Source organism: Heterodontus francisci, chromosome 44 (genome assembly GCF_036365525.1).
Source record: "Heterodontus francisci isolate sHetFra1 chromosome 44, sHetFra1.hap1, whole genome shotgun sequence".
In the NCBI taxonomy this organism is placed as follows: Eukaryota; Metazoa; Chordata; class Chondrichthyes; order Heterodontiformes; family Heterodontidae; genus Heterodontus; species Heterodontus francisci.
The window spans coordinates 18,488,776-18,502,709 of record NC_090414.1 but is presented as its reverse complement, the minus strand read 5'-3'; the positions used below and the strand labels follow the sequence as shown (position 1 = coordinate 18,502,709).

General features: G+C 47.0%; 1 protein-coding gene across 1 annotated transcript in view; it reads left to right on the top strand.

Moving 5' to 3' along the window:
* The window catches only part of LOC137355989 (neurexin-2-like), a 1,490,911-nt gene that overhangs the window by 40,608 nt on the left and 1,436,369 nt on the right, over positions 1 to 13,934 (top strand). The window lies entirely within an intron of this gene.

The window sequence follows — 13,934 nt, the reverse complement described above, 5'->3', positions numbered from 1 at the left end:
CTCTCAACCAACATCACTAAGATTGTCGTTTAGTAGTACAGAACTTGAGTATTGCTGAAAACAGAGACGTGCTGTCGAAGCTTTTCATCTTGCACTCATCAGGACAATCCGCAAGAATAACCAATGTGAGGGAAAACGACAACCTAGACTGCATGAGAAGAGAGTGCAGATTGGTTGGCAAGTGAACGCTGATTGGTAGAAGCGTTGCCATGGAGAATGCACCAGTTTATGGTGACTGACAGCCAACTGCCAAGCTTTGTTGGAAATTTAAACCAGGCAGCTTGACTCTGATTGGTGAGGGCATTGCTCTGAGGAATGAACCAGCGAATGGCTGCCACCTAATTTGTTTTAGCTACAAACGTTGCTCCTGATATGTTCCCCAGTCTGTGTGCGTCCGTCCCCTGTGGTATATTTCCCCAATCCTTGTGCGTTCAGATTCGATGAGTTACAGACCAATTTGACCCGGACACCAGGGTTAATACAGCAGGGGTCCCCCCCCCCACCAATCATTGACTGCTGCTGCTGCAACCTTCTGCCTCTACCAGATCTCCAAAGACGAATGATGTTTCTTTCACTTGGGTAGACCGCACAGGGGGGCATCATTACAAACTTGTCTGTCACACCAAATATTTTATGGGAGGTTGGAACACGTCTTCACGTTAATTCGAAAACTGTCATGGAAAATATACCCTGCTTCTCTGGTATTACGGATGATGTCTGTCCCGTGTATCTTCTATCAGGCAAATGTCTTTGTTGTAATCTTCTTTCAAGGGTGTCTTTTTAATGAGGTGCATTGGGACAGATTAAGATATACTCAATGCCAGCAATGGAAGGCCGCCCACGGTACAAGCCATTTTTGGCTTCGGAATGGAAAATTGGCGTCTGGGGATTGTTCCTCCCGTGCACAATTGTTTCTAAGCGTAGGCTTTTCCGTGGTGGAATATGTTACTCAGTTTCCCAAGAGCAGTGGCCAATAAGGTGGGATCAGATGACTACAACGCCTTGCATTTATATAGCGCCTTTAATGTAGTAAAACGTCCCAGGGCCCTTCGCGGGAGCGTTCTCAGAGAAAATCTGACCCCCAGCCACGTAAGGGGTTCGTCGGGCATTCGACCAAAAGCTCGGTCAGAGAGGTCGTTTCAAAGGAGGAGGAGAGAGAGAGGGAGGCGGAGAGGTTTAGGGCGGGAATTCCAGAGCTCAGGGCCCCCCCCAGGCAGCTGAAGGCACGGCCGCCGATGGTGGAGCGATGGGAATGGGGGGGATGCTCAAGACGCCGGAATTAGGGGAGCGCAGAGATCTCGGAAGTCTATGCAGCTTACAGAGATAGGAAAGGGTCGTGGGTGGGGGCTGAGTGGGAGATTGAGGCCTTGAAAGGATTTGAAAACAAGGGTGGCAATTTTAAAATTGAGCCTCCATTGGCTCACTATCCTTCAGTGTGTCAAATTAGAAAAAAAAGATTTTCCTCGTGTCACCTCTGGTCCTTTTGCCAATCACCTTAAATCAGTTTCCTCTGGTTCCGGATCCTTCCGCCAATGGGAAACAGTTTCTCCCTATCTGCTCTGTCCAGACCCCTCCTGATTTTGAACACCTCGATCAAATCTCCTCTCGACCTTCTCTTCTCCAAGGAGAACAGCCCCAGCCTCTCCAGTCTATCCACGTAACTGAAGTTCCTCATCCCTAGAACCATTCCTACAAATTTCCTCTGCCCCCTCTCTAGTGGGAACCTGGGAACATAGGAACAGGAGTAGGCCATTCAGCCCATCGAGCCTGCCCCGCCATTCAATACGATCAGTGCTGATCATCCACTTCAATGCCTGTTTTCCCCCACTATCCGGATATCCCTTTATGTCATCAGTATTTACAAATATGTCAATCTCTACTTATACTTACTGACTGAGCTTCCATAGTCCTCTGGGATAGAGAATTCCAACAATTCACAACCCTCTGAGTAAAGAAATTTCTCCTCATCTCTGTCCTAAGTGGATTCTCCCTTATTAAAATGGTGTCCCCTGGTTTTAGACTCCCCAACCAGGAGAAACATCTTACCTGTATCTACCCTGTCTATCCCTTTAAGTACCACCTCTCATTTTTCAAAACTATAGAGAATACAGGCCCAGTCTTCCCAATTCCTCTTCATAGGTCAGTCCCGCATCCCGGCAACAAGTCTGGTGAACCTTCGTTGCACTCCCTCTATGGCAGTAATATCCTTCCGAAGGTAAGGGGACCAGAACTGCACACAGTACTCCAGGTGCGATCTAACCAAGGTGCTGTGCATTTGAAACAAGACTTCACCACTCCTGTATTCAAATCCTTTTGCGATAAAGGCGAACATACCATTAGCCTTCCTAATTGCTTGCTGCACCTGCATGTTAGCTTTCAGTGACTCATTGACAAAGACACCCAGGTCCCTTTGCACTTTCTAATCTCTTACCATTTAAGAAATACTTTCACATCCTTCCTAAAGTGTGGTGCCCAGAATGGGACACGATGTTGAGGCCGAACCAGTTTGTTTTTTGTTAGATAACTCCGTTACATTCTTAGAGCCAACGAGAAGCAGTGGGGAACCAGTGACAGTCACTGCACGGCCAAATAGCCCCAATTTCTTAACAGTCACTTGCCAGAACTCAAGGGAGGTTGAAGAGTTTCCGTGGCAACTTCACAGCTTCCTGTTCCCTCTCCCAGTTTATTACCTTGCCTTTTCATCACTGACTGGAGCCAAAACACATGGTTTACTGAACTGCAAGAACCGAAGGAGACAACAAGACACCAATATGCAAGGAATCATCTTCTATCCTCTCTCCCAGAGAGAGACGGTTGGAACCCAACCACAACAAACTCAAGACAAAAGCAGAAATCACTGTTCTTTCACAAACTGGTGAGCTATTAAGCAGTATTGGACTACTTAACCCAACATTTAGTTACAAGAATACTTCCGATGAAAGGTCACAGACCCGAAACGTTAACTTCTCTCTCCACAGATGCTGCCTGACCTGCTGAGTATTTCCAGCATTTTCTGTTCTTATTTCCGATTTCCAGCATCCGCAGTGTTTTGCTCCTGGTTTAATCCAGGGTCATGCAGTTCCTCCCCATGCACAAGATTTCTGTTCTCTTGCTTTTCTTTAAGAATATACTACAATGTACTCAATTGGCGGAGAAGGTTATAACAGCGGGTAGGCTGCAGTGTTTCTGTTTTGCCGTGCGATTTGTTCTCATCGCTATCGGTCTGGACGGTGTCGATGCGCACTGGGTTATGTTTCGACGTGTCTCACTCAGATGACCACCGCAAGGCATGGGAGTCAGCTGCTCGACCGCGGAGGGCATCGCCACTGAACTGGATTCACTAGTCTTCCCTTGCGCTCCGATGCCCATAGGAACAGGAGGAGGCCATTCAGCCCCCTCCAGCCTGTACCGCCATTCAATGAGATCATGGCTGATCTGCGACCGAACTCCATATACTCGCCTTTACCCCATATCCCTTAATGCCTCTGGTTAACAATCTACCAATCTCCGATTTAACATTAACAATTGATCCAGCATCGATTGCCATTTGTGGAAGAGAGTTCCAAACTTCTACCACCCTTTGTGTGTGGAAGTGTTTCCTCATTTCACCCCTGAAAGGTCTGGCTCTCGTTTTCAGACTCTGCCCCCCTCGTCCTCGACTCCCCCAACCAGCGGGAATAGAATGCATCATTCCGACCCAGCTCCCTGCTTGTTGTATTCGCCATTCTCCCTTCATGCCTCTTTAATCTGACTCCTGCCCACAACCTTGCGACATGCTCAGTGACTGCACCGACGGTCCGTTAATCCTTCATTGTCGCTGCCCTCCGTCACTTCCCTTCTGAATTTCGACACAAGGTTGACCATTTTATCCCCCCCTCCTCTTGTGGTCACAGGTCTAGACTCTAGTGGTTCCGCCTTCCCTTTATCCCCTCGCACGTTTTACCGATTTGCGTTATATAGTAACTTTTAAGATGCAACACATCCAAGAGAGTTCATCTGGGAGAAAGCCCTTGATAAGTCGTGGTAGTATTAGCAGAAGTAACTGAAAGAACAGTCAAATACAAAGTATTACCATGTATGTACGGCCCAGCAACTCCATGCTGGTGTTTCTGCTCCACACGAGCCTCCTCCCACCCCCTCTTCATCTCCCCCCACCCCCCATCAACATCTCCTATTCTCTTCTCCCTCATGTGTTTATCCAGCTTCCCCTTAAATGCATACAAGAAAAATACTGCGGATTGCTGGAAATCCGAAATGAAAACAGAAAATGCTGGACTCAGCAGGTCTTGCAGCATCCGTGGAGAGAGAAACAGAGTTAACGTTTCAGGTCTGTGTGACCCTTCATCAGACGCGGCAAAAGGTAGAAACATAATAGGTTTTGAACAGGTGAAAGGGCGAGGGCGGGGTGGGGGGGGGTGGTTGGTGAGGGAGAAGAACAAAAAGGAAGATGTGTGATAGGGTGGAGGACAGGAGGGATTCAATTCAAAGGTTTCATGGTACAGAGCCAAAGGGAGTGGTAATGGGACATGTGAATAAATAAAATACAGGTCTGGATGAAGTGTAGCAACCGTCGGAATGCAAAAGTAAAGGGATTAAGAAAGAAACGAGGAAGAAGGTAAAAAAAAAAGGCAGTTAAAAAAAAAAACAACGAAAATAGAAAAAAATGGGGGCAGAGGTTATCACCGAAAATTGTTGAACTCAGTGTTGGGTCCTGAAGGCTGTAAAGCGCCCAGTCGAAGGAGTCGGCCCATGTTAGGGATGTGGACGTAAAGCACCAGGCTAACCCGTGGGGCTGTAGTAACAGTGAGGTACTGAGTTGCCTTTGCAATCTTTACCACTCATTTTCGTAACTCTGTTGGCGGTTTGTTACTCCACATCTAATTAACTCTCATGACATTGATACACAACTATTAATATGTTTAAGTCGAGATTTATAACCATTAAATAGTGTTTAGTGCATGACCTGTGGTGAGGTCCCTTCCTTGATGGGTTAGCAAGAATGGGAGGAGCTTCTTTTTAATTTTTTCATGGGATGTGGGCGTCACTGGCCAGGCCAGCATTTATTGCCCATCCCTAATTGCCCCTTGAGAAGGTGGTGGTGAGCTGCCTTCTTGAACCGCTGCAGTCCTTGGGGTGTACATGCACCCACAGTGCTGTTAGGAAGGGAGTTCCTGGATTTCGACCCAGCGACAGTGAAGGAACGGCCGATATAGTTCCAAGTCAGGATGGTGTGTGACTTGGAGGGGAACTTGCAGGTGGTGGTGTTCCCATGCGTCTGCTGCCCTTGTCCTTCTAGGTGGTAGAGGTCACGGGTTTGGAAGGTGGTGTCGGAGGAGCCTTGGTGAGTTGCTGCAGTGCATCTTGTAGATGGTACACGCTGCTGCCACTGTGCGTCGGTGGTGGAGGGAGTGAATGTTTAAGGTGGTGGATGGGGTGCCAATCAAGCGGGCTGCTTTATCCTGGATGGTGTCGAGCTTCTTGAGTGTTGTTGGAGCTGCACCCATCCAGGCAAGTGGAGAGTATTCCAGGACACTCCTAACTTGCGCTTGTAGAGGGTGGACAGGCTTTGGGGAGTCAGGAGGTGAGTTACTCACCGCAGAATTCCCAGCCTCTGACCTGCTCTTGTAGCCACGGTATTTATATGGATGAGCAGCTTGAGGGGAACATTAACAAATTAAATTCATTTTGATCCAAACCTGGTTAAAGTGATAGACCGTTAGACAAGCCAAGTCGGGTGTCATTCATCCCAAACAGTTCTTTAGTGAGGTGTTAGAGGGTGCTATGGGTTTGTCTGCTCCCTCTCCAGGTACATGTCAGGTTACTGGTTCCACGCTTTCTTAGAACCAGTACAGGCGCAATGGGCTGAATGGCCTCCTCAAAGTGCTGTAGGTTTCTGTGATTCAATGGTTAGACGGCCCAGTTTGAAACCTGCAGTAAACCCGGTTACATTGACGCCTCACAGACTAGTGCATAAAAAGGACTTACAAGCACAACACTGTTGTTCATCCCCTGATTCCCATCGCTCCACCATTGGCGGACGTGCCTTCAGCTGCCTGGGGGCCCTGAGCTCTGGAATTCCCTCCCTAAACCTCTCCGCCTCTCTCTCTCTCTCCTCCTTTAAGACGGTCCTTAATACTGACCTCTTTGAGCGAGCTTTTGGTCCCCTGTCCCTAATATTTCTTTATGTGGCTCGGTGTTAAATTCTGTTCAGTCACGCCCCCGCGAAGCACCTTGGGGGCGTTTTACTACGCTACAGACACTATATAAATGCAAAGTTGCTGTTGTTGACCCTCCGAAGGCAGACAGCGATCGAGCGTCCTACCGCGCTGGTGCCCGCAAGCCAACGTTAATCCCACTGCCCCCTGCCGTCTCTTCCCCTTAGCCCTGGCTCTCCCCTGCTTCAAACCTTCATCTACTTCTCTCTCAAAAGATACACTGACCTCTACCTCAACGTCTCCCTGTGGCAAATCGTTCCACACTCTGATAATGCTGAGTGAAGGAATGTTTTCTCCTCTCTCTCTCTCTTCACCTTCTGAGTGACGGTTTTAGAATTGATGATCTCTTGTTACTGACTCCCAAACCAGAGGAAATAATCTGTTCCTATAACACTATCAGAGTCCTGCCATAATTTTTTTAAAAAAAGAACCTGCATTAAATCTCCTCTTAGCTTTCTGTAATCCAGTGGAAATAATCCCATAACTAGTTTCTCATGCCTAGTTTCATTTTAGTGAATTCACTGTGCAAGGCTTTAAATGCCTTTCCTATAATAGGCCTCACACAACTCTGGCCAAGCCGTTACCTTGTTCAATTTGATCAAAAGCTCTTTGATCTTGTAAGCTATGCTCTATTTGGAAAATCCTCAGTGCTGTTGGGCCTTTTTTTTTATGGCTTTATCTACCTACACTGACGAGAAAGGGAAGTAAGTTCATTTACACGGTGTCTGTTACGTTCCGATGAATTCCCAGAGAGATTTCTCCGCTTTCTCCCAAAGAGACTCCTCCACTGTTGCTAAATTATCAGACTGCTTCTCCGACATCCAGTACCGGATGGGCAGAAATTTCCTCCGGTTTAATACTGGGAAGACCGAAGCCATTGTTTTTGGCTCCCGTTCCAAATTCCGTCAACTCTCAGTCTGGCGATTCCCAGATTTTAAAATTCTGATCTTTGTTTTCAAATCCCTCCATGGCCTCACAATTGCCCCCCGCCACCCCAGCTCTGCATCCCCTTGAGCCCCACAACCATCCACGATATCAGCGTTCACGTAGTTCCAATCTCTTGAGCATCCCCCAATTCCCATCGCTCCACTATTTGGCGGCCGTGCCTTCAGCTTCCTGGGGCCCCGAGCTCTGGAATTCCCTCCCTAAACCTCTCCGTTGCTTTTTCCTCCGATAAGATGCCCTTTAAAACCTAACCTGCCACTTTGCTCTTGGACACTGCCCTGATATTGGCTCGTGTTGCTTGGTGTCTAATTCTGCTTTAGACTGTTCCTGTGAAGTGCCTTGGGGCGTTTATTGTGTGAAAGTTGCTATATGAATATAGATTGTTGTTGTTGCTTTAAGCTAATGAATTACTTTTGAAGCACGGTCAGTGTATTTCCACGATTTGCCCAACAGAAGGTGCTGAAGTTCGTAACTGAGTAATGTGTCAGGTAAATGTTGGCCAAGACACCGTGATGCTTTTTGGGCCATGGTTCTAACAGGCAGTCAATTGAAGAGGCGAGTTCATTAGAGGTTTGATCGAGGTGTTCAAAAACCATGAAGGGTTTTGATGGAGTAAATAAGGAGAAACTGTTTCCAGTGGCAAGAAGGTCGGGCCAACAGATTTAAGGTGACTGGCAAAAGAGCTGGACTCGCTTTCAGGCAGCACATTCCAAATCACAGCAACTCGCTGCGTTTTTCAAACAAATATTCTCTCAGCTAGGATTAACTAGGACTAGGGGGTCACGAATTGAACGTTTTGGGCATGAGATGCAGGGGGAATATGAGGAGGCACTTTTTTACTCAGCGGGTGGTACTGACCCGGAACTCGCTGCCCCACAATGGTGGTGGAGGCGGGGACAAATGAATGATGTCATGCGGAAGGTGGGTGGCTGCTTGAGGGAAATAGACTTGTCAGCCGGCATGGATTGATGGGCCGAATGGCCGCCTTCTGGGCACGTAAATGACTCTGACTCGATATGGGGAGTGGCAGGAAAGTGGAATTGAGGAAGAAGATTAGTAATGATCGTATTGAATGGCGGAGCAGGCTCGAGGTGCCAAATGGTCTCTTCCTGCTCCTAATTTTTATGTTCTTATGTGATTAAGACAGGAGCTAAAATATCGCAAACAAACTTTTTTTTTAAAAAAAGTAAAAGGATGCGGAATTTCTTATTTTAGTAGAGCAATTTGACATTCAACAAATATAAAATAAGTTTTTCAGGGCCAGAGAGGTTGTTCATCAGTAGTTATGAAATTAGTTCGCCGTTAAAAGCCCGGTGACACCTCACTTATGAAGGTGTAACATTTTCAAGGGTTTTTACAGCTTTTAAGATTGAAAGTTCTCGTCAGTTCAATGTTTTCTAATTTAATTGCAGTCCGGCAGGGGGAACCTCAACAGCACATGGTCTGAAGGAGCGTGGGTTCAACCTTTGGATTGCCGCATTATTCTGCGCACGTGCGGACTCCAGAGGTTACGGTTAGCTTCAGAGGAGTAATGATGGCAAACGCTGACAGTTTAACTGCACTGGAGCCCTCACTCCACGTCTCAGAGCTTAAAGCACATGCTCCATTCTGTCCTCTGTTTGAACGTCTCCCTTCCTGTGACATGTCAGCAGAGTAAGATAGATCACCGCGTGGACATTTCCTGTTTCATTTTAATTCATTTGCTCTTCTTCTGAGCTCTCATCGAGGCATGAGGACTGACACTGGCTGGAAATCGAACGCTTTCCCGATTGTAACTAGAAGTGGGACAAGCACTCCCTGGACAGGCGTAGTTACTGGTGAGGTAGAAGACAGATCTTTCCCTACAGTACCCTGGCAATTTATATCAATGTCACTCTCGGTCCAGCATCTCTCATTGCTCCGGCTGCTTGTTCATTTCCAAGTTTATTTTTTTGTTGATTTAAAGCACTGAAACAGGCCCTTCGGCCCACCAAATCTGTGCCGACCAACGACCACCCATTGATACTAATCCTGCATTAATCCCATATTCCCTACCACATCCCCCACCCATTCTCCTACCATCTACCGACACGAGGGGCAATTTACAATGGCCAATTTACCTATCTCACCCCATCACCATCTCCTTCTATTCCTTTCTCCCTCATGTGTTTGTCCAGCTTCCCCTTAAATGCTACGCTGTCTGCCTCGACCACTGCCTGCGGTAGCGAGTTCCATGCCTCCGGGTAAAGACGTTTCTCCTGAATTCCCTGTTGGATTTACTAGCGAGCATCTTATATCGGTGGTCCCGAGTTTTAGGACTCTCATCTACCGTATCGAACCTCTTCATAACGTTAGCGCCTTCTATTGGGTTGCCTTCCCTTTTCGAGAGTGAGAAAAAGCCCCCGTCTGAAACTGAGTGCAAGAAGGCGCCTATTTAACCACGCCCTACGATACAGGCTCTTCAATAAGTCCGCGATACTCTGAGGATATGTCCTCTAATCTCTGTTTCTCTGCTGCTAAGAGCGTGCTGTATTTTTTGTGACAAGGCGGGCGCAAGCACAGAAGCCTCACAGAATAAGATACAAGATGAAGGTGAGGTTGCTGCAGCTGTGATGATTTTACCGCATTGCTCTGTGTAATCTTCTCTGAGGTTCTAGCCAAAGGGCACTGCTCTATTGTGTGCTTTTATCAGCTCCAAAAATCCCATTCCACCACAAGAGCAAGTCTTTCTCCGTACACTGACAGAATTCCATTAAACTTTTGGCGCATCGAAGGTGCGATTGCTCGGGATGGACGGAGCGCTTTGAAGTCGCGGGTTGGGGCAGTGAAATCTTAACCCCTTGCGTGCCACGGCGAGTGTGAAAGAGTGGGGCCAGCGCCACCGTCAGGGACGCATGAACAAATATTCCCGTGATTTAACTTGAGCACTCCCGAGCGGAATTCATGTCGGCCGGCGAATTGGAGCTTCGTCTCCCCCCCCCCTCCCCCCCCCCCAGGCGAATAAACAGGAGTTTGCGGAGTTGCTGTACAGTTCTGCGTCATTGGAGACCGTACTCCAGAAACAGAAGCTGGACTAGGCCTTCAAGCCTGCTCCAGCATTCAGCTGATCAAAGACCTCAATTCCGCCTTCCCGCACTATCCTCGTATCCTTCATTCCCCCAGTGCCCAAAAATCACTCGATCTCTGTCTTGAGTGAGCATCCACAGCTCCCTGGGGTAGAGAATTCCAAAGATTCATAACCTTCTTAGTGAAGAAATTTCTCCTCATCTCAGTCCAAAATGGCCGACCCGTTACCCTGAGACTGTGACCTCCTGTACTAGACCATCTAGGCAGGGCAAAAACAGCCTCTCAGCATCAAGCCCCTTAAGAATTTTATATGTTTAGGGATATAGGCCTCATCTACCCAATCTCTTCTCATAAGACGATTCCAGGGACCAGTCGAATGAACCTTCCCTCTCGGGCATTTATGTCTTCCCTTAGTTAAGAAGACCAAAACTGTACACGAGGTGCTACAACTGTACAAGGCGTTAGTGAGACCGCACCTGGAGTATTGCGTACAGTTTCGGTCCCCTTACTTGAGGAGGGATGCAGTTGCATTGGAGGCAGTTCAGAGGAGGTTCACTAGATTGATTCCAGAGATGAGGGGTTTGTGTTATGAAGAGAGATTGAGCAGTTTCGGCCTTTGCTCTCTAGAGTTTAGAAGAATGAGAGGAGATCTAGTTGAGGTATATAAGATGATTAGGGGGATTGACAAAGTAGACGTAGAGAGGATGTTTCCTCTGGTGGGGCAATCTAGAACGAGAGATCTTAGTCTTAGAATAAGGGGTAGCAGATTAAACAGAGATGAGGAGAAATTACTTCTGTCAAAGGGTCTGTGGAATTCACTGCCCCAGAGTGTGGTGACATTGAGTAAATTTAAAGAGAAGATAGACAGATTTTGAATTAGGAATAGGTTAAAGGGTTATGGAGAACGGGCATGAAAGTGGAGTTGAGGCTGAGAAGAGATCAGCCATGATCGTATTGAACGGTGGAGCAGGCTCGAGGGGCTGAATTGCCAACTCCTGCTCCTAGTTCTTATGTTCCAATAAAGCTAAGTGTTAGTTTATAATAATAAGTCAGTTGCTAGTTTATAATAGCTAGATTTAACAATTAGTTTTCTGGTTGGTAACTTTTTAGTAACCGAATAATCTTACACAGGGCATCCCTGGCAAGGCCAACACTTACTGCCCATCCCGAAATGCCCTTGAGAATGTGGTGGTGAGCCATCACAACTTGCCATTTCAGAGGGCAGTTGAGCGTCAACCACATTGTTGACCGTCATTTTCCAGTCCTCACTGGATACAGGTGTGGTGCCGGAGGATTGGAGAACTGCTAACGTTGTACCTCTGTTTAAAAAGGGAGCGAAGGATAGACCGAATAATTACAGGCCAGTCAGTCTAATCTCAGTAGTGGGCAAATTATTGGAATCTGTTCTGAGAGACAGGATAAACTGTCACGTAGAAAGGCACAGGTTAATCAAGGATAGTCAGCATGGGTTTGTTAAGGGAAGATCTTGTTTGACCAACCTGATCCAATTTTTGAAGAAGTAACAAGGAAGATAGATGAGGGTAGTGCAGTCGATGTGGTCTACATCGATTTCAGCAAGGCTTTTGACAAGGTCCCACATGACAGACGAGTTAAATAAATAAAATACCATGGGATCCAGGGAAATGCAGCAAGGTGGATACAAAATTGGTTCAGTGGCAGGAAACAAAGGGTAATTGTTGGCGGCTGTTATTGTGACTGGAGGGCTGTTTCCAGTGACGTTCTGCAGAGCTCAATACTGGGTCCCCTGCTTTTTCTGGTCTATATTAACGATTTAGACGTGAATGTGGGGGTCATGATCAAGAAGTTTGCAGATGACACAAAGATTGGCCGTGTGGTAGATAGCGAGGAGGATAGCTGTAGGCTGCAGGAAGATATTGATGGCCTGGTCAGATGGGCAGAAAAGTGGGAAATGGAATTCAACCTGGAGAAGTGTGAGGTGATGCATTTGGGGAGGTCAAACAAGGCAAAGGAGTACACGATTAATGGGAGAATACGGAAAGGTGTAGAGGAAGTGAGGGACCTTGGAGTGAATGTCCACAGATCCCTGAAGGTAGCAGGACAGGTCGATAATGTGTTTAAGAAGGCATATGGAATCCTTTCCTTTATTAACTGAGGTATAGAATATAAGAGCAGGGAGGTTATGCTGGAACTGTATAAATCATTGGTTAAACCACAACTTGAGTACTGTGTGCAGTTCTGGTCACCTCATTACAGAGGGATGTAATTGCACTGGAGAGGGTACAGAGGAGATTTACGAGGATGTTGCCGGGACTGGAAAAATGCAGCTATGAGGAAAGATTGGATAGGCTGGAGTTGTTCTCCTTGGAACAGAGAAGGCTGAGGGGAGATCTCATTGAAATGTACAAAACTTTGAGGGACCTGCAATAGAGTGGATGTGAAGGGTCTATTCACTAGAGCAGAGAGGTCAGTGACAAGGGGGCATAGATTATAAGTGATTGGTAGAAAAATTAGAGGGGAGATGAGGAAAAACATTTTCACCCAGAGGGTGGTGGGGGTCTGGAACTCACTGCCTGAAAGGGTAGTTGAGGCAGAAACCCTCAACTCATTCAAAAGGAGTCTGGATCGGCACCTCAAGTGCTATAAGCTGCACGGCTACGGACCAAATGCTGGAAGGTGGGATTAGAATGAGTGGATTGTTTTTCAGCTGGCACAGACACGATGGGCCAAGTGGCCTCTTTCTGTGCCTTAAACTTGCTATAATTCAGGTCTGGAGTCACAATTAGGCCAGACTATGTAATGATGGCAGATTTATTTCTCTAAAGGACATAAGTGAACTAGGTGGGTTGTTACCAACAATTCAGTAGTTTTATGATCACTATTGCTAAGACTAGCTTTTAATTCTAGATTTATTGAACTAACTGACATTAAATTCCCCCGCTCCTGTGTTGGGATTTGAACTCATGCCGCTGGGTTATTTATTGAGGTTTTAGGATTACTAGTCTAGTAACATAACCACTATGATACAACTCCCAGATCCCTGCTAGTGGACTTCAGAAGACCATTCAAAAAAAGCTGGGAATCTTTGGGAATTCTCTCCCCCGGGGGGCTGCGGATGCTCAGTCGTTGAGATATTCGACACTGAGATCGAGAAGAGTTTTGAGCGCTGAGAGTATTAAGGGATCTGGGGATGAGGTGGAACAGTGGAGTTGGGGTCGAAGGTCAGCCATGATCTTGCTGAAAGGCGAGGGAGGCTCGATGGGCCGAATGGCCTACTCCATCCCTTATGTCTTACTTTCAGAAGGAATTCCTGCTCCTGACTGCTGCCCAATAGCCAGTTGTGAAGGGCGTATATGTAGTTTGGAGGGGAAATCGTTAGAAATTGATTTTGATTGCACCGTAGTCACAAAACCTGCTGATTTCACTATTGAGAGTGGACATAGGAAGGACCTCCATTTTAACAAGTCAGGTTACCATTGCGCCTGGAACTCTTCCACATGTAGGTGAAGATTGGGTAGGAGAAGCAAGGGTTCGAGTGACGAGGGCCTTCCGACATGAGGCCAAATTGACTGAGTGTGCAGATTCTCCAGAAATTGTTGAAATATATATAAAGAAAAGCCAGTATCAGGGGAGCTCATTATTTCAGTACAAAGTGACAAAGAAGTAACAGCACAGGAACAGGCCATTCGGCCCATCTGTTCCATGCAGGTGTTTATGCTCCACACGAGCCTCCTCCCCACCCCCTCTTCA